This window comes from Pleurodeles waltl, chromosome 5, assembly GCF_031143425.1.
Source record: "Pleurodeles waltl isolate 20211129_DDA chromosome 5, aPleWal1.hap1.20221129, whole genome shotgun sequence".
NCBI lineage: Eukaryota > Metazoa > Chordata > Amphibia > Caudata > Salamandridae > Pleurodeles > Pleurodeles waltl.
In genome coordinates, this window is record NC_090444.1 from 1395094451 (window position 1) to 1395118688 (window position 24238).

Consider the following 24238-nt stretch of genomic DNA (forward strand, 5'->3'; position numbering starts at 1 on the left):
CCAGCTGTCCTTTTCTAACAGGGTATCTGACCTCGTGAAACTGTATACAGCCTTCTGCCTTTTTCCCGCTAGAGTTTTTTTTAACTCTGTTTCAGCAACCAAGTGCAAATGTAGAAATATTTACTGCGGCTTTGACTCAAGACCCTTTGACAACACTCCCGCCTCAGACACTTCCTGCAACCTTGCCCCCCTGAACTTTACCTTCTCAGACATTTTTCTTCAGAACTTTTTCTAAGTCTGAAGGTAAGCTCTGACCGGGTCCAATCCACTTCTTGTATCCAAAACTGTGCTCCTTCACGGTCATCTTTAACTTTGATCTTTGACACGGCCTAGCACTAGTAGATATCCGTGGTTGGTGCTTTGGTCTTTAAGGCGCTAATTTGAACTTTTAGCTTCACAACTCTAGTTCTACTAATTGTATTTTTGTCATTTTGGTGTCAAATATTTTAATAGAATTTACTCTATTTTTCAAAATTGGTTGAGCATTTTTCTTGTGTTGTGTTTTCACTACATTATTGTTTGTGCTGCACAAATACTTCACACATTGCCTCTGAGTTAAGCCTGGCTGATTTTTGTGCCAAGCTATCGAGGGTAAAGAACAGGTTACTTTGGTGACTTTTTGTGGCTCACCCTGCAAGTGATTTTGACTCACACCCCAGTCAACCCAAAACACAATTTCTCACAAACCTCCAGTTCTTCGCTGAAATGTTTATTACCTGAAACCAGGATTAACACTACATGTTCTTAATTTTTAAATGGATTGCACACTGCCCTGAAGGTTATTTTGGGCATAGTCTAGTGGTGACATGTATTAAAAATGCAGGTTTTAGCCTGGAAAAGGGTTTAATGTGGCAGGTCAAAATGGCAGTTTTAAACTGCACACACAGGCTGCAGTGGCAGGCCTGAGGCAGGTTTGCATGTCTACTTAAATAAGTGGCACATCAAGTGCTGGAGGCCCATTAATAGCAGTTAATTGACAGGCCAAGGAAACACATGTAATTGCACTTTACTGGGTAAATACATTAAATAGTCAATTGTGTGGTAAACCAGTGTTACCATGTTTTTAAGGGAGAGCACAAGCTCTTTAGCACTTGTTAACAGTAGTAAAGTCCACAGAGTCCTAGGGCCAACAAAAACAAGATCAGAAAAATATGGAGGAGGAAGGACAAAAGTTTGGTAAGAAGCACTCTTGATACCACTTGGAGTTTGAGTCTTTTTATTCCACCAACATTAAGTGCACAGCCCAGTACAGCTATTTACTCTTCAACAGTTTCTTATTTACTCCTCAGTTCTACTGTCAGCAATGTAGATCCATAACATCACACAGAATGCCTGAGTGAAATAGTTCCACACTGCAGTGAGATACAACACATCTCCCTTTTTAATGGGACATTAAGAACTAATAACTGTACACCAGCAAAATGAAACATCATGAATGCACAGACTAACAATCCTAAAATTAAAAACTTTGAATATAATAAAATAACATAAGAACATTGATTGAGAGAGAAAGCAACATTTTAATTATGAACTATTTCATACACAGATAATTAAAATTTCACACTAGCACCATGAGTAAGATCTTCATAGAAAACTACAAATAATAACACAAAGGGGGTTATTACAACTTTGGAGGAGGTATTAATCCATCCCAAAAGTGGTGGTAAAGTGACGGATATACCACCAGCCGTATTACGAGTCCATTATATCCTATGGAACTCGTAATACGGCTGGTGGTATATCCGTCACTTTACTGTCACTTTTGGGATGGATTAACACCTCCTCCAAAGTTGTAATAACCCCCAAAATGTCATAAAATTGAACTATTTCGAAGTCTGCTCAAAATTATACATAATCATTCAAATGGGATCATTTTCTGCTCAAACGGTGACTACGATGAATTCTGCCATGACCCACTCCACCATTTTCACTTCCATGCTAATCAATGCTTGCTATCATATGGCCATTATTGTTTGCGCTCCTTGCCAAAAAGGACTTACTCCATACTGCTCCATCATCCACAACCACAACATTCTTCCTTACTTTCATTATGCATTTGGATCTACCTTTAAGTGCCCAGACAGGCTTCTTTATAAAGATTTCATCCCCCACCTTCCATTCACGTCCGTACACTCTACACCTGTCATTAAATTCCTGCTTGAACCTTTGCAAGAAGAGCAGAAGCCTACAGATCTACCCCTTGTGCTTGTTTCATGGAGTCTAGCCAGGATGGATTCAATTCGCTCCCAGCCAATCTCCCTTATCAGCACTGAAAAGGAGATACCTTGGTAATCAGATTAGCAGTGCTTCTCTCGGAGCAGCACCCTCAAGGAAGCTCCCTACTCCACTGTATTTGGGCACAGGCCTTTACCAACTGGTGCATCCTTTCCACCAGTTCATTGCCTTGGGGAGAGTACAAAACCTCTTGATAATGCTTAACGGTAAGGTCACCTGAAAACTCACTGATTTGTAATTAGGTACTTTGTACCATGCTATCAGTTGTGATGGTTTTGGGCACCTCTTCACACGCAAACATGTCACCTAAAAACTTAATCACATGCTGGGTGTTAGACCTGACAGCCTTAGGGTGGTCACCCCTAACTTTTTTGCGAAACCAACGCACAGTCACCGTTTTCCACACATCACCTCCTCTGCGGTCCCTTGTGAGGATTTTTCAAAGCAAACGAGGTACTTTGCCCTGCAAGAGACACTTGTTGTATCTAGAGAACTTAAGACACTTTCTATTTCTTTTACAGTAATCTTTTAACTCGAAAAACACTTGATATAACTTTCAGTGATATCCCTACATTTGCTTATTTCATCTTTAATCGTTTTGACCTGCATCTATTCAGATGAATGTTATATATTTTTCTAAACACTGTGTGGTGTATTTTTGTGGTGTTATATTGTGGTATTGCATGATTTATTGCACAAATACTTCACACATTGTCTTCTAAGTTAAGCCTGACTGCTCAGTGCCAAGCTACCAGAGGGTGGGCATAGGATAATTTGGATTGTGTGTGACTTACCCTGACTAGAGTGAGGGTCCTTACCTGATTGCCAACCAAAGACCCCATTTCTAACATTGGTGGCAGCGGTGGGATAGGACTTGTATTTGTGCAGTGACATACAGTAGCTAAGTATTTCACTACCTACCCACAGTTGAAGGAAAACTTGATTTTTATCTCTTTCTGCAAATTCATTTTTCCTGACAATTTTCTAAACCTAAATCCTCACTCAACATGCCTCAGGCTGGGTCTCGAGCAGGAGATATTGACCTAGCCCTGTTGGAGACATATATAGGGTCATTACAACCCTGGCGGACGGTGTTAAAGCGGCGGTAAGACCGCCAACAGGCTGGCGGGCTTTTTTTCAGTATTATGACCCACCATGGTCATCCGCTGCTTCTCCGTTCCGCCCGCTAGGGCGGTGACCACCGCTGGGCTGGAGACCTGGAGGCCGTCACAATACCGCCGCCGGTATTGTGACCTGGCTTACCGCTGTGGATTTCCAGCGGTAGGAACCCGCCATGAAATCCATGGCGGTAAGCACTATCAGTGCCAGGGAATTCCTTCCCTGGCACTGATAGGAGTCTCCCCCATCCCCCACCCCCACCCGACTCCCTCCCCTACACCCCCCACCACCCCTGCCACCCCCCAAAGGTGGCAGGGCCCCCCCCACCCCGACCCCCAACATCACATAACTCACACACACATGACACGCACGCAGGCACCACCAACATACACACGCACACACACCGACATACATGCCCACATCCACACACACTGTCAGACACGCACACCCATGTACAGACATACACGCACTCATTCCCAAAACATGCAACACCCCCACAAGCATACACGCACTCACACACCCCCTCTACATACACGGACGATCGACTTACCTGTTCCGTCGATCCTCCGGGAGGGGAAGGGAGCCATGGGGGCTGCTCCGCTGACACCACACCGCAACAAAACACCGCTGCGCCGAATCACAGGACATGATTCGCTGGGCGGTGTTCTGTTGGCGTGGCGGTGGAGCAACCTCCACTTCCCCACCGCCCGGCGAGGACGGAGGGCAGCCAACAGTCATAATACGCCAAGCGGCAAACCGCCACTACTGGCGGTCTTCCACACGGCGGTCTTGTTAATAGACCGCCGAGGTTGTAATGGCCCCCATACTGTCAAACAGCTAATAGGGTTCTGCAAGGAGATGAGTGTACCCACCCAAGGCGCCTCCAGAAAGGAGGACGTTCAAGTGGCGTTGAGGGCCTGGGCAGAAGCCCATTTAGAGGATGATGCTGAGGATGAGGAGCCAGAAGATGGGAGCAGTGTCTATGATCAAGGCCTGACTGTAGAGGAAAGGAGAGAGGAGAGGGCGTTCCAATTGCAAATGGCAAGACTGAAAATCGAGGTTCACCAGGAGGAAAGGAGGGCAAAGAGAGAAGCGCAAGCAGCTGAGGGAGCCTTGGCTGAAAATAAACTTTTGTTGGCTCATGCACTGTCTCAAGGAGCTGGAACTTAAGGCAAGGCAGTATGAATCCAGCAGTAATGGTGGCAGCATACAGTCAGGTCCTGCTGGAGAAAAGAAAGTTTGTATAACCAAAAATATGGTCCCCGGTTTTGTGGTGGGAGATGACATAGATAAATGGCTAGCTGATTATGAAGTTGCACTAAGGGCTCATAAGGTTCCTGAAGTGCAATGGGGTACATCTATGTGGAGTTATGGTTCAGCACTGGGGAGGGACACACTTCTAAATTGAACCCAAAGGATCAAAACACAAATCCACTTCAAAAAGCCATTTTACTTGCCAAGTTTGGGCTGACCCCTGAGAAATACCATCAGAGGTTCAGGGACAGCACCAAACAGTCTACACAAACATGGGTAAATTTCTTTGACTTTTCCAGTAAGGCACTGAATGGAGGGGTGCAGGGCTGCAAAGTAGATGATTACACAGGATTGTATAGTTTGATTCTGAGAGAGCATATGCTCAGTATTTGTTTTACAGAGTTGCGCCAGCACCTAGGAGACAATAAGCTGATTGATTCCAGGAAGCTTGCTGAGGAGCGGACCTCTTGATTAGAAAGGTAACTGGGGGTGACACCCACAAAGGTGGTCAGGGTTCCCATCAGAAGAAAGAGGGGGGAGAAAAACTTAAAAACAAGGAGTTCTCAAAAGGCCCCCAAAATAGTTCCCAAGGGAGTAGTGGTAACCAGTCCCGGTCTGTTTCCAAAAGGAGAGGTTTTACTGACCATAAGACAGGGAGGTTTGCACCACAATGTGCAAAGTGCGATAAGTATGGGCACTCTGAGGGTGACTCCAAGTGTCCCAAGAGGGCACAACCCCCCAAAGGAGGGCAGACACCTGGGTTGGCTAGCCTAGCGCTCGGTGAGGAGGTGGTCCAAGACAGTTGTTGGGAGCAGACAGAGGTAACCCTAGTGTCCCTGGGGATGCAGAGATGGCGCAAAAAACCCACATGCCTGCCAATACTTCAAGTATAGGCAGTGGGTCACCATCAATGGGCAAAGGGTGGAGGCTCTGCATGACACAGGAGCCAGCATGACTACTTCAAGGGTCATCTGGTGTCAGCAAAGCAGGTCCTCCCAAATACATTCCACCAAGTCATAGTCTCCGACAATCGTGAGAGCCACCTACCGGTAGCTCTGGTTCCCTTTGAGTGGGGGGGTCTCTGATACTCTCAAAGTAGCTGTGAGTCCTGTCATGCCTGTAGATTGTCTGTTAGGCAACGACCTTGAGCACACTACCTGGAAGGAGGTAGAGCTAAGGTTGCACTTGGAGATGTTAGGATTGCCTGAGTGGGTCTGTATAACCACACAGTCCATGGCTGCCCGGGAGGGAAGTCAAGGGCGTCTGGAGCCTGGAACAATTGCCCAGACAACTGCCAAGAGGAGGGGCAAGGGGCGCGGGAAACCGTTCCCAGAAGTTCCTGCAGTGGTTGACAGGGTTCCTGAGGAGAAGGCCCCTGAGCCAACTGGGGAAGACATTGCCGCCCTAGGTGACCTACCTGAGCTTGCTGGCAGGCAAGTTGAGGGTGGGCCCACCAGGGAGGAATTCTGCAAGGTGCAGAAAGAATGTCCCACTCTAGAGGGCATGAGGAAGCAAGCCTCAGCCCATGCAGCAGGTGAAGCCTCTGGCAATCACCACTTATATTGGGAGAATGATCTCCTCTACAGTGAGTCTAAGGTTCCCGCCATTGGGGCAGCATGTGCGCTGGTGATCCCCCAGTGTTACCGAACCTTCCTACTGGGACTGGCTCACGACATTCCCCTGGCAGGACATTTGGGACAAGACAAGACTTTTGCCAGGCTTGTCACCCACTTCTATTGGTCCCGAAAGAGGACAAACTCAGATATGTTCTGTAGGTCCTGTCCTACCTGCCAGGCCAGTGGTAAAACAGGAAAAAGGGTTAAGGCCCCCCTGATTCCACTTCCTGTCATGGGTGGGCATCGACATTGTTGGTCCATAGGACCTCAAAACTGCCCTAGGCAACAGGTTCATTCTGGTTTTGGTGAACCATGCCACCCATTACCCATAGGCGATCGCTCTGAGAACCGTAACTGCACCGGTGGTGACCAGAGCTCTGATGGGAATATTTACCCATGTGAGATTGTCAAAGGAGATAGTGTCTGATAGAGGCACTAACTTTATGTCTGCATACATGAAGTCTATGTGGGATGCGTGTGGTGTAACCTACAAATTAACCACACCTGATTATGGTCTTGTGGAGAGATTCAACAAGACCTTGAAAGGCATGATCACAGGCCTCTCTGAGGCCCTGAGGCGTAAGTGGGACGTCCTCTTACCATGCCTTCTCTTTGCTTACAGAGAGGTACCCCTGAAGGGGGTAAGGTTCAGTCCCTTTGAGCTTCTCTATGGTTACCCTGTCAGGGGACCCTTAAGAATTGTCAAGGAGGGGTTGGAGAAAGCTCCAAAGGCACCCCCTCAGGATGTGGTCAGCTACATGCTGGCCCTCCGCAACCAGATGCACCGCTTCTGGAAAATGGCCAAAAGTAATCTTGAGGCCAGTCAAGAGGTGATGAAACGCTGGTATGACCAGAAGGCCACCCTGGTAGAGTTTCAACCTGGAGACAAAGTGTGGGTAATGGAGCCAGTAGAGCCTAGAGCTCCCCAGGACCGCTGGTCTGGCCCATTTGAAGTGAAGGAGCAGAAAGGGAGGCAACTTACCTAGTGGACCTCCAATACCCTAGGAACCAACTAAGGGTGCTCCATGTCAACCGACTGAAGCCTCACTTTGAGAGGTCTATAGTCAACATGCTTCTGGTGACAGATGAGGGTATAGAGGAGGAGAGTGAACCTCTCCCTGACCTCCTCGCTTCCAAGGAAGGTGATGGGTCAGTCGAGGGTATCATTCTCTCTGACTCCCTGACCCTAGACCAGAGAGGGGGCTGCTACCAGTTGCTGGAACAGTACTCCTCCCTGTTTTCTCTCACCCCTGGACTCACACACTTGTGTGTCCATGACATTGACACGGGAGACAGTCCTCATAAAGAATAAAATGTACAGGTTGTCAGACAAGGTGAAGGCCAGCATCAAAGAGGAAGTCTCCAAGATGTTGGCTCTTGGGGTTATTGAGAAGACTAGAAGCCCCTGGGCCAGCCCTGTGGTGCTGGTACCCAAGGCTACTGCCCCCGGTGCCAAGCCAGAACTTCGGTTCAGCGTGGACTACCGGGGTCTCAATTCAGTGACACAGACTGACGCTCAACCCATCCCCAAGCTGATGAGCTCGTAGACAGACTAGGCGCTGCCAAATTCCTCAGTACTTTTGATATCACCTCAGGGTACTGGCAGATCGCCTTGACTGAGGGGGCTAAAGAGAGATAGGCATTTTCCACACCTGAGGGCCATTACCAATTCCGTGTGATGCCCTTTGGGTTTAAAAATGCCCCCACTACCTTCCAATGGTTGGTTAGCTGGGTCCTAGCTGGCAAGGATGCCTTCTGCGCAGCCTACCTGGGCGACATTGCTGTCTACAGTGACAGCTGGGAGAAACACCTGTTCCACCTCAAGGAGGTGCTTCAGGCCCTTTAACAGGCAGGCCTGACCATCAAGGCCAGTAAGTGCCAGATTGGGCAGGGTTCCGTGGTGTACTTGGGACACCTAGTAGGTGGTGGCAAGGTGCAGCCACTCCAGGCCAAGATCGAACCTATCAAGGCCTGGCAACCACCTAGAACCCAAACAGAGGTGAGAGCCTTCTTAGGCCTCACCAGGTATTACCGCAGATTTGTCAAGAGCTATGAAACCATGGTGACACCCTTGACGGAACACACATCCAAAAAGCAACCTAGGTTGGTGAATTGGACAGAGGCTTGTCAGCAAGCCTTTGACTCCCTCAAGGAAGCCATGTGCACGGCCCCCATGCTCAAGGCTCCTGACTACTCCAAGGAATTTATCGTGCAGACAGACGCTTCAGAGCATAACATAGGGGTGGTCCTAGCACAGCTAAATGAGGAGGGCCTAGACTAACCTGTAGTCTTTATTAGCAGAAGGCCATTACCACAGGAACAGAGGTGGAGTGCTATTGAAAGAGAAGCATTTGTTGTGGTCTGGGCACTGAAGAAGCTGAGACCATACCTGTTTGGGACTCACTTCCGGGTTCAGACAGACCACAGGCCCCTCAGATGGCTCATGCAAATGAGGGGTGAGAATCCTAAACTCTTGAGGTGGTCCATTTCCCTACAGGAGTTGAACTTTACAGTGGAGCACCGCCCAGGGATTGACCACGCCAGCACTGATGGTCTCTCCAGAGACTTCCGCCTTAGGGATGATTGCTCCCAGGAGGTTGGGTAGCTCTCTTCACTTTCAGCTGGGGGAACACATGTTAGACCTGACAGCCTTGGGGTGGTCACCCCTAACTTTTTGCCTGCCTCCCTCCACTTTTGAGATACTGTTTGTGCTGGTTTTTAGACTCTGAGCACTTTACCACTGCTAACCAGTGCTAAAGTGCAGATGCTCTCTCCCTTTAAACATGGTAACATTGGATCACACCCAATTGGGCTATTTAATTTACTTATAAGTCCCTAGTAGAGTGCACTATATGTGCCCAGGGCCTGTAGAATAAAAGCTACAAGTGGGCGTGCAGCACTGATTGTGCCACCCACTTCAGTAGCTCCTTAACCTTCTCTCAGGCCTGCCATTGCATGACCTGTGTGTGCATTTTTACTGCCAGTTCGACTTGGCATTTAAAAGTACTTGCCAAGCCTAAAACTCCCCTTTTTCTACATATAAGTTACCCCTAAGGTGTACCCTAGGTAAGACCTAGGGCAGGGTGCTGTGTGTGTAAAAGGCAGGACATGTACCTGTGCAGTTTACATGTCCTGGTAGTGTAAAACTCCTAAATTCATTTTTTACACTACTGTGGGGCCTTCTCCCTTCATAGGCTAACATTGGGGCTGCCCTCATACATTGTTTGAGTGGAAGCTGCTGATCTGAAAGGAGTAGGAAGGTCATATTTAGTATGGCCAAAATGGTAATACAAAATCCTGCTGACTGGTGTAGTTGGATTTAATATTACTATTTTAGAAATGCCACTTTCAGAAAGTGAGCATTTCTCCACACTTCAATCTTTCTGTGCCTTACAATCCACGTCTGGCTGGGTTTAGTTGACAGCTCTTTGTGCATTCACTCAGACACACCCAAACACAGGATACTCAGCCTCACTTGCATTCATCAGCATTTTGAATGGGTCTTCCTGGCCTGGGAGGGTGGAGGGCCTGCTCTCACACAAAGGACTGCCACACACCCTACTGGGACCCTGGCAGACAGGATTGAACTGAAAGGGGACCCTGTGCACTTCTAAGCCACTCTTTGAAGTCTCCTACACTTCAAAGGCACATTTGGGTATAAAAACAGGGCCTCTGCCCTACCACCTCAGACACTTCCTGGAGAAGAAACCTGAACCAGAACCTGCACCCTGACAAGAACTGCTGGCTGCCTAAAGGACTCAGCTGACTGCTTTCTGAAGAGGACGGCTGCCTTGCTGTTGCCCTGCTGTCTTGCTGCTCTCTTGCCTTGCTGCAGAAGTGCTCTCCAAGGGCTTGGATAGAGCTTGCCTCCTGTTCCCTGAAGTCTCAGGACCAAAAAGACTTCTCTCCTGCAGCTGAAATCCCAGTGCAGCGACAATTAAACACAATGCCTGCCAAGAACAATGCACAGCCTGCTCGTGGTGAAAATGTTACCACACGCCGAGTCCAGAATGACACAGCCTGACTTCGCAAACTGAAGATCAACCCAACGCCAGCGACGCAACCAAAACTTCAATGCACAGCCCAACTGGATCGATGCAAGCCAACTCAGAACAACACCACTCGACTTCCTAACAGAAATCGACGCAGCGCCTGCCATGCGGAAGAAAATTCCACCCATCGCCTACCGGAATCGATGCAGCTGCTTTGACTTTGCTCTGCAAGCCCAGGATTCCACGCATCGTCCCAGGGGTGTCTAAAAACACCGCAATTCAAAGAGGATCCAAGTCTGAGCACCAGAAATTGACGCAACGTCTTCCCCCATGAAAATAATGACGCAAGTCCATGTGGGAAGGGTCGAAACCGACGCACACTCACCGTTTTCCACGCATCACCTCCTCTGCGGTCCCATGTGAGGATTTTTCAACACAAACAAGGTACTTTGCCCTGCAAGAGACACTTGTTGTTTCTAGGAGAACTTAAGACACTTTTTATTGCTTTTACAGAAATCTTTTCACTCTAAAGACACTTTATATCACTTCCAGTGATATCCCTACATTTGCTTATTTCATCTTTAATCGTTTTGACCTGCATCTACTCAGATAAATGTTATATATTTTTCTAAACACTGTGTGGTGTATTTTTGCGGTGTTATATTGTGGTATTTTATGATTTATTGCACAAATACTTTACACATTGCCTTCTAAGTTAAGCCTGACTTCTCAGTGCCAAGCTACCAGAGGGTGGGCACAGGATAATTTGGATTGTGTGTGACTTACCCTGACAAGATTGAGGGTCCTTGCTTGGACAGGGGGTAACCTGACTGCCAACCAAAGACCCCATTTCTAACACTTGGTAACTACAGAATTCACACAGCTCGCTGTAACCCATTTTGAGGTATAGTCACCAAGACCAAAACAGCCTCTCTGATGCTAGTAACAACTCAAATGCGCCTACAATGTCCAAGCCTAACTTGTTTCAGGGTTCAGATGGAATCTCAACAGGAGACAGAGGGACTGTACTGACAGACCTGGTCTTGTCACTCCCCACACACTGTAGGCAATCCTTGATGACGTCTTCAAATTGCCTATCCACACCAGGCCACCAGTTACATTCATTCATCTTGGACTTAGTCAGGTTCTTGCCAAGATGCCCATCATGTGCCAGATTACTGTTTTTTACTTACAAACCTTTTTCGTTCACCTCTACACAACTCTCCATTGAGAATACATTGCTCATCCTTGACACTTCAGAATGACTTAACTTCATCAAGATGCTTCCAAAATCAGGCCATCGCATAGCTACAAAATGCATGCTCTGCTTCCTCATTTCATGCTTCTCTGCTTCAACCTCCCTTTCAGACTTGTTAATGGCTATCTCTTTGACCCATACATCCTGCAAATCTCTCTTCTCTTGTCCAGTCTCTATATCCACCGGTGACCTTCATAGACAATCTGCTGGTACATTTTGGCTCTGACAAATACTCAACCTTGGAGTAATACTCAATCAATCCTTCTACCCATCTCTTGATGTGTGGTGTGGTATTATCTATATTTCTATCTTCTAGCAGTTGGATCAAGGGTTTGTGGTTAGTCTTTAAAAGGAGTGGCAGGCCCCATATGAAACATTTAAAATGGTGTACTAGGCCAAGGCCTCCCACTCTGACTATGACTGAATAGTTTTCCTCTGCCCCCCCTTAGTGAGCGGGAGGCAAAAGCAACCACCTTTGCTTCTCCATCAATCATCTGAGGCAACACCACACCCAAACCTCTCAGACTCACATCGGTTATGAGTAAATGTTCCAAGGTAGGCATCTTACCTATACTTTCTTCATCTGAACCAAATGATTTTACACACTATTCTGACCAATCAAAATTGCACCCTTCATGAGAAGCAGTCTAGTAGGCTGTGGTCACACTCGCAAAATTAGGAATGAATTTAGCATAACATTCTGCAAGACTCATGAATGATCTCACTTGATCTTTATTCATGGGAGTGGGTGCCTCCAAATTAGATTTAACTAACTCTAATTTGGGACCTGTTACATATCCTGAGAAAGTATGCCCCAAATACCGACTGATCTAAGCCCAATTTTAAATTTTTCCTTCTTGAGTGCGTTACCACAGTCCCTAACTCTTGACAACATCTCCCTCAGAACGCGATCATGACGCAGTGTGTCTTTCCCATATACCAAGATGTAGTTTTGGAAAAACATCACAGAATCAGTCCCCTTGAGTATAGTCTTCATGAGCTGCTGAAAACATGCTGCAGCCGAGGCTATTCCAAAAAGCAGCTTTATAAACCTAAGTGCTCCAGCGGTGTCACAAATGATGTTAACACTTTCGACTCTTCTTGCAACTGTACTTGTTGGTATGCAGCAGAGAAATCAATCACTCTAAAAACATGTGCATCCTTGAGGAGGGCCAAAGTTTCAACTATTTTAGGTAGGGGCTGATGAGCCACCCAAATATTTTGATTAAGGTCCACACACATGTTGATCTTGTACCCAATGTCGTTGGGGACCAGAACAATAGGAGCCAACCATTCAGAGGACTCGATCGCCTCAACCACTCCCAGGGACAAAAGCTTACTGATTTCTTTCTGTAAGGGTTTCAACATTAAATTAGGTACCCTCCTCATTTTATGCACCACTGGTTTAGCATTTTTTTAGCATAATCTTGTCTTGAAAATCTTCCAAAAGACCTAACTCATCACTGAACACATCTTCAAAGTCCTCAATTACATCCTTTCACATATCTTAAATAGATACCAAAAGGACCTGTTCCTTAGAATTAGGTTTGAGGATAATTTCTAGGTCTCTCTGATGTCACAATCCCAAAAGACTGTTCCCACGCTTGGCCACATATTCTTTGCCAACTGTCTCTCTTGCTCTAAAATTGAAATTCATGATTGTATATTTGATCAGGTCAATGCTTGCTCCCCTATAAACCTCTGGGTTTATATCAGAAGGCAACAACTCTATATCCTTCTTCCCATACACCCTTTCCCAATTCTTATCTCCAATGAGTTTGAATGGGGAACCAGAATCAGCAAGAACAACTAGTTTCTTCCCACCAATGGTCATTTTATATAGAGCTTTTTAATATGCCCCCATCATCATATCTATCCACATTATTAACACTTTGTACATGAGGATTCAATTTCCTTATTACCTTTTGATAACTATCTTGTGCTTCTACAACTTGCTGCACTTTGTTGTTTTTGCATAAATGGGCATAATGCCCCTTCTTACCACAATTCCAACAAACTGCATTGCAGGCAATACAATTGGGACTATTTGACAAATGGTTAGAACTTCCACCCTTAAAGCACTTGAATTTAGAGTCCTTTTCTGGGACTGCCCCTTTGGTTCAAGAAGATTTCTAAGATAACTTCTTATTCTCTTCATTTGTCTCCTTCCCGGAACTCAAACGTATTATTCTCTCCACCATGGAGGGAAGTCTGCCCCGCATTTCTTTCACTCATCCAAAGGGTGATCTATCATCTCCATAATGTCAATCATCTGCTTAGGTGCAGGATTTTTAGCCAACAGTTTTTCTTGTACTCTGGTATCAGTGGTGCAGCGCGCAAGTTGATCTCTTATAAGCGAATCTGATAGATCTCCAAATTCACACGTTTGTACCAAACTCTTCACAGAAGCTACATCATTTCCCACTTTTTCAGTTCTAGCCTGCACTCTGGAAAATAATTTGTGCCTTTCCACGACAACATTAATGCAAGGCCTAAAATGTTGCTACAACATCATGAGTAACATTTCCTAAATATCCCAAGGCTGGCCCTCCCCCTGGTCAATCGTAATCTCATCAAGGCTCCCATATGTATTTTGCACCTCAGTACTAACGTTATGTGACAAAATTCCCTGCTTCCTTGCAGCTGAGAACTTTTCACCCCAATGCCAATTAAATATGAGTCAAAAATGTTTCTTCCATTTCTTCAAGGCCAAGACAGGTTTCCCACATTGAAGCACAAATTGGGGAGTTTGTGTCATGCTTGTTGTTGCCATGCTGATCTGTAAAGTAAGTTAAAACAATAAACTAAAATAAAAAGGAAAGGACAACAGGCTAAAACAAAAGCTTTGCAACAAATGAACAAAAATAATAACTCCAAAATTAACAGGCCAAAATAACAACTCCACAAGTAATAAGCTAAAATGGTAACCCAGATTAATAAGTTAGGTACTTGGATGCATTCTGCAAATTGACCAACAATAAAAATCCAAACACTTGCACTGTTGACCACAATAATGGTCACCCAACCACCTTGGAAATGCACGATTTAAAAAAGTTAACTGTCTTATATATATACTCCTACACAGGCACCTTTTAAGTTATCGTGTTTTCACTGTACTCCATACTAAAAGTGGTCCTACCAGGCAGTGTTTATTGTATGAGACTCCAAACAGCTGACTGCCAGTTAGGTTCCACCAGTATTAGGGTGGTAGGTGTTTCACATTCAAGTGGAAGGAAATCTCAACATATATTCATCTGTGCACTGTCTGTCACAGAAAGAGGAACAATGCTCATGAGGTTCTCCTGAATGTATGAGCATTTGAAAACAATTCAAAATGTGACACCTCTGCACAATGTGCATGCTGCTGTCGGGAAAACAATGCCCACAAGACACTGCATGTGTGCACTGCATATACGGTAAGGAAAGAGTTATGTGTACTTTCAACAATCCCTCATGTGCGCTATGCACAACAATAGAGATAACTACACATGGCCCTTTCCCTTGCTGCATGTTTTAAAAAGTGCTGGATTACACACACTATTGGTAACTGCCTTCAAAATAAGTGCCCAGAAGTAAAAATAATGGCAGCACAAGACAATTAAAAGGTTTCAGCACCTCATGTTACCTACAGTACCCGTGTCAGTTCAGTTAAGGCATAAATTGAATGCCAATTAACAGCCAATTCAACAGTTTGGTAGGCAAAGTCATTGTAGATTCGTCTTCAAGGGGTGTTGGTGGGCGTCCTGCTACTCACAGGAATTCATTGCAAATGTTGAGAAGTACTCTTGATACCATTTGAAATTTGAGTTTTCTTTATTCCACCAATATTAAGTGCAAATTCCAGTACAGCTCTTTCCTCTTCAACAGTTTCTTCTTCACTCACCTGTTTCACTGTAACCAAGGTACATCCATTACATCACACAGAATGCCTGAGTGCAACGGTTCCAGACTGCAGTGAGTTACAACACCATCCTAAGGCTGACAGGTCTAATAGGAACAATGGGAAAGAAGACAGGAATTGCAGTGAAACATAGGTAAACTGTGTGTAAATAGAGAAATTGAGAGAGAAAAGAAAGAGGAAATGTAATTAGGTGTGCTGTCTTAAGATTGGGAAGGAGGAGATAATTAAGTTTGGGTGGGGCTATTTGTATGAGAGGAAAGTTGCATACAAGTGGCAGGGAAGGGATCTAAGTATAGCACGTTGGGAAGGGATGTTGAGAGTCAAATGAATGCTTGGAAGGTATTAATGTCTGAAAATCTTTTAGACAGCAGTTTTTGCAGGAAAGCATGCAATGCCAATGTAATTCTCTGACATGGCTTAGCTCCCTGCCTTAGATTCGCCTGCAGAGATTACTGAGGATAACAGCAGATTAATGACTTATAGAATGAGCAACAAACAATACATCAATTCACAAGCAAGACATGCCCATGTGCAAACTTGATGCAGCAGTAAAAATTGAAACCACAATTGATATGTCTGTCTTGATAACACAGCTGTAGCTGGATTCTATGTGATCAACAAAAGATGAGCTTTTAGGAGAGTTAATGAACGAGACCTGGGTGCAAACACAAAGCAACAGTTCACAGTCTCAAAAGCACAGTACCATCATTCCAGACTCATTAATGCTGTATAGCCACAACACCTCAATCAAAAAATCCCACTCAGGAGCACTGTGAATGCAAAAGCTGACTTTTAGTTCACAACATAAGAAGAACACAACCAAAGACAACCCATAATCATATATTGGAGCAGCATCAGAGATTTTTAATCCTTTCATTCTTGATAAATATCTGCCATTTCTTTCTTTAATAGTGAGAGTAGCATATCATTCAGAGTTTTTTTAGTACTGGCTTGACATCAGAGCTTTTAGGAGCATGACTTATTCTGAGCTAAACACTAAAATTCTAACAAAGACAAGTATTCTAATACCTATAGCTAAACTGATACTACTCTACAAAGTTTAAAATTACCCAGATTTATAAAATAGACTTCCCTTTTTCTCATCCCAATACTAAACATTATAAAAGACGTTTAACAATTGAAAAAATAAATTAATAAAATCTTTGGCCCAAAAATGTAATTTCTTCTTCAGAACTCACTATTTAGACTTTGCCTTACTGCCTTTGATGTTGCGCTTGATGTTGTTGTCTTATTCTTTTGCTGGTGAGCAGCAATTTCTTTGCTCTTTCATCTCATTTCCACTGTTCCCTGACTTAAATATCCTGAGTTAAATATCTGACTTGTCTGGGAACCCAGTTAATTCTGCCATTGCAATTGATATTTGTTGAAGGGGTTAAAAAGTGAAAAAATAAATAATACTAAAATTTGCAATTTAGTTGTTTCATTCAAATATATTTAATTCCTAAAATGAGTATCTACATTTAACCTTCATTTTGATGCAAAAATCATTTTGCAAGCATTTTGCAGTGCTGCTGCTGCATGTCAGTGATGGTTGTAAGGATTTTACTTGCACCGATGGGAAAGCGGCACCAGCAAAAGACAGGATGATCTAATAAACAGCTAGCCCGTTACTATATTATTGTAGGTGGCCAATGCAAATCAAATCATGCCACATTTCTTCTCAGCACCATGTTTTCTTACACTGGGCTTCCTTTGTTGTTAAATACACCTTATTACAAAGCCTCCCCAAACATTTATCACAGTCTCAAGCAGTCCCAAACAGATTCTGGAGCTGTTCACATCAATTTATCATTGTACAAACTGTGGCCTTGGCATGACCTGCTTATGATATCACTTTCACAAGGCAAAGATTGTCTCACACAGGCTTGGCCATTGGTGTCTGGTCAATTGCTAAATGAGTTCAATTATCCAAATGTGGAAGGAAGGCTGTATATGGGAGGGCCTTAGTTCACCTGAGTGAGCCTGTCTGTGTGAAAGGTAATTCATCATTCAAATAATTCTGCACCATTTAGTACTTCATTTCATATTTTCATATCTGAAACTCTGTACTATCAGTGCACAGTAGTGGTGTGAGTTATAGTTAGCTCAGTAACTATATGTGGTGGATCTCAGTGTTATTTTTGCTTTTAAAACATGACATCACTTTAACCTTTAGTTTTTCATTGAATTTTTAGTGTTTTTTGGGTCTACAAAATTCTCACTGGAGTCCTGCCAGACCACACAGTGAGTAGCGCTGGATCCTGTGAGGAACGCCCACAATTATCTTTTTTTAAGTTGTCCTCTGGGGGCTTTGGTGCCAGGGTATGCCTATCCTGCCCCCTTCTGAGAGGGTCTAATAAGAATGATCTCTCCCCAATGTTTGTACAAGAGGGTCTTCAACACCAAAATCCTTGCCAACTACAGTAACCTGTGAGATTCTAAATAACAAAGTACCTGATTAAAGCTTTATCACTCTGTAATAAAAATACACCCATAGAATCCTATTTCAGTCAAAATATAGTTTGCACAGGAACGTTATAAGATAAGCAGATCAAATTATAGCATCTGATATAACGTTTCCAATAAACCAGAAAGGGCTAAAGTCTTTACCAGTGGCTTCACACTGTAACTAACACAAGCACACTCATGTGCACATAAGCTGGCAACCATCATGCATTCAGTTACAAAATTACAAATAAGTTCAAAATCACAGTTGGCAAAACTGAAAGTACCTAATATGGTAGAACTCTTCTACCCCTAGGGTTTGTCAGAGAGGGTGATCAACTCCAAAACCCCTGCTAAGCACGGTAATATGTGAAATTTGTTTGCTTGCAAAATTTTCTTCATAAGTCAGGAACCAAGATCCTGGGTCCTGTAATGGTGTGCACAACATTTTTCTTGCAGCCACCACTTGATTGGGTCTATGGAACTCCAGCTGGTCTGACCAATCAGAATTAATTTTTTGCTGTTTTTGTTTTTCTTACGGGGGACCCTTGAGATTCCCACTGCAACAGTTATCTTTTATCTCTTGAAAATGGATGAACAGCATTACACCAACTCACAAACAGCATGTTTTCCGAGTAAATAAATACCTTTCTGCCTAGTTTGATCTAATTCCGGTTAGCCATTTTTGTTTCTGTATCGTTGTCTAGTTTTCTCTATGGAAATTGCATAAGCACAAATAATTTTGCCCCCCCCCTTATTTTACTGCCCCTGCATGATGGATCACCCTGTAACTTTACAGGAGGGAGCTGAGGCAGGTTATTTTTTTTTATAGTTTCTTGAAGATTTGCCAAACATATATATTTATATAAAGGCTGTTTGAGGGTGTATATGCACACATACACATACTTATTTCTATACATATATATGTTTGTGTATGTGTGTGTGTGTGTGTGTGTGTGTTTGTGTGTGTGTGTGTGCAACCATACATATATACCACAAAGATATGTAATAAAGGCCCAGGATGTATTGCAACATGTTGTAAAGGCATTGTGTACATGCAGGGAAAAGGCATGTGTGGTGCACACATGCATTTAAAAGGCATAGAGCCTTTTAAATGCAGACTTACTCATACATTAGATTAAATTTCTAACTGGTAAATAATCCTCAAATATTTCTAGCACAATCATACACTATGTTGATAAGTGAAAAGCATAAGATTACTGCTTGAGGTGTTTTCACCAGATTGAGCAGTGTGTGTATGTCTGTGTGTGTAAATCTGACACAAATGATCATTTGCAAATAAAACTACAGGAAAATAAAGTTAGAGTGTTTTATTTCCAGCACCATCATGGAGTCACAAGTAGTTCTGCCTTTGACATGAGAAGTTTGTATTTATTTCCATATTTAAAAACTGCCAGCAAGAAGAATGTTAAAACCCACAAACATATGAATCTGTGGGTGTTCGCCTACTTTTGCAAAAAGTTAACTAATGCTGAAAATTCTGGAAAATTGTCTACATTGACAAATGTAATTGTGAGTGTTGAATTCTGCCTGATAGCGTGAATAAGGATTGCAAATATACATTTGCTAATATTTTTTCTATGCATGTAAGTTCCATTCAGGGGCACAAAATATTTTGTGAACTGGGCCTCATATTTTTCTAGTTGTAATTTTATTTTCCATCTCTTCCAAAGAAGACATACCTAGTGGAAGATAGCAACACTATGTTAATTCAGCCCAAAGGCCATATCGATATGTTCCTAAGGGCAAAATTCTGCAATGGTGATTGTGCATCTCTTTCTGAATACATGTCTGCAAAGCTGCTGCTACAAAGGGCAAAACTATATTAAACATCACAGCTGCTGGGTTGCACATTTACAATCAGGCATAAATATCACACGTGCCAATAGTCCTATGACAACCACCCAATTATACATTAAAAATATCCTTGTTGTTGTGCTAAAATAACATGTTTGGATGCAAAATGTGTTACTCTATTCTTTACAGCACAATTAGTCTACTCATTTGTAAGAAATGGGTGTAAATGGTTGATAGGGGTGGAAGCCCCACTAAGGCAACAACCACAATGTACAGATGTCACTAAATAACACAGTACTTAGCTCTCTGGTAGCTTGGCACAAAATTCTCAGTCTTCACTGTTGAGCAAAAAGAAGGTCAGGCAGTGTGGCTGGTTGTTATGGTAGAGTGAAGAGCCATTTAAGAGTTGAGTATGGTAGTTGCTGTTTTTTCCTGTTGGCATTAAGAGCGAGCTGTCATTGCTTTAGAGTGAAGTGGACCCCTCATGTTGCTGTTCATCCCTGGCGGTCACTGTGGCACAAAGAGCAGGTCTCACTGGAAGTTCACTTTGATGGCTGCTGCAGGCAGCAAAGTCTTGGTGCGAATGGACCCAGTCAGGAGGAGCCCAACCCTTGGAATGTTCACCTTTTCTTCAGGAGATGTACACTCAGATGCCAGTTAAGAGTCCAGGAGTTGGGAGGACACCTCTTGGGGATCAGGGACACACTCCAGCAGAGGCCAGCAAGGATCAGGCAGGTTCAGGCAGGTCCAATGCAGCGGTTCAGCTGGGCAGTCACAAGGATGCATCTGTCACTTGTTGTATCCCCCTATCTCACTCAGGAGGTCAGTCAACAGACCCTTGGAGTCACTATGGTTAGCCTAGGGCAAAGGCATGTACGCCCAGTTGCCTTCTCAGACAGCAAAGCAGTCCTTCAAGCAGCAGGACAGTCCTTCCATAAGCAGCATTCTGGGGAGTGGCTCTAGTGGTTCAAAATGTATACCTGGTACCAGCCTTTTTGGGGGCGGTGGCTCCTTGGCCTACTTCCACATCTCGTTCTGGAAATTCCTCCCCTTCCCGTAGCAGGGCTTCAAATTGTCTGGGGTTGGCAAAAAAGCAGATCAGTACTGGTGTTGGATTCCTTTGTGTGTCCAGAAGGGAACACCCTTTGTAGAGAAAGTAGGGTTGGGTACAGCCCCACCCCAGTCATTCTTCCAATATGTCTCATCCAGTCCACAACAAAATCCCCTTTATCTTACTATCTGTAGGCAATACACAAACCCCAACAACAGAGCCATTCACAGTCATGTGACCCAGATCACTGACAGGGGCACAAAAGTTTGGAAGAAAAAAATGCCAACTTACTAAAAGTGGCATTTTCAGACTTGTAAATTAAAAACATCTTTACCATTAAAGAGGGGGTTTGAATTACAATTTAGTTGAGTGGAAACCAGATATCCCTATCTGCTCTCACTTAAATGTTAGCACATATTAAATGTAATAAGGCATCCTGGTATTAGTCAATTGGAGGCCTTAAAATATAGAAAACATGATTTTAGAAATGTTCACCCTCAGGACATGTAAAACTTAAGTCCATATGTCATACTTTTAAAGTACTATGCACCCTGCCCTAGGAACCTTAGTGCCTACCTCAAGGGTGACTTATAAGTATTAAAAAAGGAATGTTCAGTCCTGGCAAAAAGATGTATTTTACCAGATTGAAATGACAGTTTAAAACTGTGCTATAGGATGCAGCAACAGGCCTGAGACATGTTTTCAAAGGCTATTTTAGTGGGTGGCACAATGAGTGCTTCAGACCGAATAATTTTCTGTATAGGCCCTGGTTACATGTAGTACAATCTGCTAGGGTTGTACAAGACAATTATATGTGCCAGTTATGTGTAGGTCAATTCTACCATGTTTGAAGGAGAGAGCTTAAGCATCTTAGCACTGGTTAGCAGTGGTCCAACTTTTTAAACAAAATGTACTGCACCGTAGGAGCCATTACGGGCTACATCAGGAGGGACTGATAAATATTAGAAAGTAAGGATCAGGTCTGGCAAAATGTTTAACTTGCCAGATTAAAACAGCAGTTTAAAATAGTGCTACAGGTTAAAGTGATAAGTCTCAGGTGTTTTTTAAAGGCTATTTCTGTGACTACTTCAGGCACACTAGTTTTACTCTACAGGCCCTGAGCGCATGTAGTACCATCTGCTAGGGACTTACAAGAACGTTAGATGTGCCAACTATGTGTAGGCCAATCTTACCATGTTTAAAGGAGAGAGCCCCAGCACCTTAGACCTGGTTAGCAGTGTTAAAGCGCAAAGACCCCCAGCTTAGCTACGACGCCGCCTCCCTCCACGCACTCACCCCCGGACGAAGTACCACCTGCTACCAAGCCAGCCCTAAACGCACCCATGGACCCTTCGCCTGTCATACATGCCAGCATACCTTCCACCATGACTGCAATCCGTCCATCAGCCCACACTCCAGCAACCACCTCAAGTGCATCCTCATCAACGCACGCTCCGTCCACAAACATGCCATCGAACTATGGGACCTCCTGGACTCTACTGCACCAGACGTCGCCTTCATCACTGAGACCTGGATGAACGCCTCATCAGCCCCCGACATCGCCCTAGACAACCCTGACGGCTACAAGATTGCCAGGAAAGACCGCACCAACCAAATCGGAGGAGGAATCTCTATCATCTACAAGAGCTCCATCAACGTCACTACCTCCACCGAAGACACCCTCCTCGCCGCCGAACACATGCACTTCCAGATCCACACCGACCCCAGGACCATCCTCAGAGGAACTCTTGTCTACAGGCCCCCTGGCCCACGCGCCCTATTCAGTGAATCCATCACAGACTTCATCACACTGCACGCCCTAGCCTTGCCAGACTACATCCTCCGCAGAGACCTGAACTTCCACCTGGAAAAGAACAACGACAACAACACCACCACTCTGTTCGACAACCTCGCCAAACTCGGACTCAAGCAACTGGTGAAAACCCCCAACCTGGACAAGCTGGACACACGCTCGACCCCATCTTCTCTGCCAGCAAACACGTATCCTTCAGCCACTCCTCCGAGATACACTGGACTGACCACAGATGTGTCCACTTCACCTTCAGACGCAAGAACCAACGCCTTCGCACACAGACCCTGGAACAAAATCTCCACAGAACAGCTACTCTCCACTCTCAACCATAACCAACCTGCCATCACCTCCGACACCAACAACGCAGCCGTCAGCCTCACACAGTGGATCACCAACTGCGCCGACAACCTCGCCCCCCTCAGAAGCCACCCAAGACAGACCAACATCAGGAAACCTCCTTGGTTCACAGACGCCCTCAAAGAATCCAAGAAAACCTGCTGTACCCTCGAAAAAACCTTCCACAAAGAACACACTGCAGAAAACATGTCAGCCCTCAAAATCGCCACCCGCGAACACCACCAGCTGATCCGCTCCACCAAAAGAGCATCCTTCAAAGAGGGACTGGACAAGAACACATACAACAGCAAAGAACTCTTCAACATCGTCAAAGAGCTCTCCAATCCCAATGCCAGCTCCAACTCCATCACGCCCTCACAAGAACTCTGCAACTCCCTCGCTACCTTCTTCCATCGAAAGATCACCAACCTACACAACAGCTTCGGACCACAGACCCCGCCGATCACCACGGAACTCACAGCCCCAACCATCACCCTCAACGCCTGGACACCCATCAGCACCAAAGAAACTAGAACCACCATGAACACCATTCACTCCGGCGCCCCCTCGGACCCGTGCCCACATCACATCTTCAACAAAGCCGACGCCATCATCGCCCCCTATCTCCAGAGCATCATCAACAGCTCGTTTGCATCTGCCACCTTCCCCGAGAGCTGGAAACACGCGGAAGTCAACACTCTCCTGAAAAAACCTACGGCAGACCCCAACGACCTGAAGAACTTCCACCCCATCTCGCTCGTCCCCTTCCCGGCCAAGGTCATTGAGAAGGCCGTCAACAAGCAACTGACCAACTTCCTCGAAGACAACAACCTGCTCAACCCCTCCCAGTCCGGCTTTCGGGCCAACCACAGCACGGAAACCGCCCTCATTGCAGTCACCGACGACATCCGAACCATGCTGGATAACGGAGAAACAACCGCCCTCATCCTCCTTGACCTCTCGGCTGCCTTCGACACCGTCTGCCACCGCACCCTAATAACCCGCCTCCGTTCCACTGGAATCCAAGGACAGGCCCTGGACTGGATCATCTCTTTCCTCTCGGATCGATCCCAAAGAGTCTACCTCCCGCCCTTCGGCTCGGAACACACCGAGATCATCTGCGGCGTCCCACAAGGCTCCTCGCTCAGCCCTACTCTCTTCAATGTCTACATGAGCCCCCTCGCCAACATCGCTCGCAAACACAACATCAACATCATCTCCTACGCAGACAACACCCAGCTGATACTCTCCCTCACCAAAGACCCAGCCACCGCCAAAGCCAACCTACAGGATGGAATGAAAGTCATCGCAGAATGGATGAAGCTCAGCCGCCTAAAGCTAAACTCAGACAAGACGGAAGTCCTCATCCTCGGAAACTCCCCGTCCGCCTGGGACGACTC